The 1709-nt window shown below is 52.0% G+C and overlaps 1 non-coding gene across 1 annotated transcript; it reads right to left on the reverse strand.

The window, feature by feature from the left end:
* Nucleotides 1–991: 991 nt before the first annotated feature.
* Nucleotides 992–1065, reverse strand: TRNAN-GUU (transfer RNA asparagine (anticodon GUU)). Its single transcript has one exon. It is a non-coding gene; the product is annotated as a tRNA-Asn (tRNA).
* Nucleotides 1066–1709: the final 644 nt, after the last annotated feature.

The raw sequence follows: 1709 nt of genomic DNA on the forward strand, positions 1-1709 counted from the left end.
CATCGCGCTAGCCAATTGCGCCATGAAGACAGTCCTGCACCACTCTCACCACCATCAGAACATATCTTCAAAGCTATCAGCCCAAAGAAAAAAAAGCGCCGCACCACCACCGGGTGGGCTCGAACCTCCAACTTTTCGGTTAACAGCCGATCACGCTAGCCAATTGCGCCACGGAGACAGTCCTGCTTCACTCTCATCACCATCAGAACATATCTTCAAAGCTATCAGCACAAAGAAACAAAAGCGCCCCAGCACCACCGGGTGGGCTCGAACCTCCAACTTTTCGGTTAACAGCCGATCACGCTAGCCAATTGCGCCACGGAGACAGTCCTGCTTCACTCTCACCACCATCATAACATATCTTCAAAGCTATCAGCCCAAAGAAAAAAAAAGCGCCGCACCACCACCGGGTGGGCTCGAAACTCCAACCTTTCGGTTAACTGCCGATCGCGCTAGCCAATGGCGCCACGGAGACAGTCCTGCTCCACTCTCACCATCATCAGAACATATCTTCAAAGCTATCAGCACAAAGAAAAAAAAGCGCCCAAGCATCACCGGGTGGGCTCGAACTTCCAACCTTTCGGTTAACAGCCGATCGCGCTAGCCAACTGCGCCAAGGAGACAGTCGTGCTCCACTCTCACCACCATCAGAACATATTTTTAAAGCTATCAGCGCAAAGAAAAAAGCAACACACCACTCCAGGGAGGGCTCGAAACTCCAACCTTTCGGTTAACAGCCGATCGCGCTAGCCAATGGCGCCACGGAGACAGTCCTGCTCCACTCTTACCACCATTAGAACATATCTTCAAAGCTATCAGCCCAAAGAAAAAAAAGCGCCGCACCACCAACGGGTGGGCTCGAACCTCCAACTTTCCGGTTAACAGCCGATCAAGCTTGCCAATTGCGCCACGGAGACAGTCCTGCTGAACTCTCACCATCACCAGAACATATCTTCAAAGCTATCAGCCCAAAGAAAAAAAAGCACCGCACCACCACCGGGAGGGCTCGAACCTCCAACCTTTCGGTTAACAGCCGATCGCGCTAGCCAATTGCGCCACGGCGACAGTACTGCTCCACTCTCACCACCATCAAAACATATCTTCAAAGCTATCAGCACAAAGAAAAAAAAGCTCCCCAGCATCACCGGGTGGGCTCGAACTTCCAACCTTTTGGTTAACAGCCGATCGCGCTAGCCAACTGCGCCAAGGAGCCTGTCGTGCTCCACTCTCACCACCATCAGAACATATCTTCAAAGCTATCAGCGCAAAGAAGAAAGCAACACACCACTCCAGGGAGGGCTCGAAACTTCAACCTTTCGGTTAACAGCCGATCGCGCTAGCCAATGGCGCCACGCAGACAGTCCTGCTCCACTCTTACCACCATTAGAACATATCTTCAAAGCTATCAGCGCAAAGAAAAAAGCAACACACCACTCCAGGGAGGGCTCGAAACTTCAACCTTTCGGTTAACAGCCGATCGCGCTAGCCAATGGCGCCACGCAGACAGTCCTGCTCCACTCTTACCACCATTAGAACATATCTTCAAAGCTATCAGCCCAAAGAAAAAAAAGCGCCGCACCACCACCGGGTGGGCTCGAGCCTCCAACTTTTCGGTTAACAGCCGATCACGCTAGCCAATTGCGCCACGGAGACAGTCCTGCTCCACTCTCACCACCATCAAAACATATCTTCAAAGCTATCAGCCCACA

The sequence above is a fragment of the Rhipicephalus microplus genome, unplaced genomic scaffold, assembly GCF_043290135.1.
Source record: "Rhipicephalus microplus isolate Deutch F79 unplaced genomic scaffold, USDA_Rmic scaffold_13, whole genome shotgun sequence".
In the NCBI taxonomy this organism is placed as follows: Eukaryota; Metazoa; Arthropoda; class Arachnida; order Ixodida; family Ixodidae; genus Rhipicephalus; species Rhipicephalus microplus.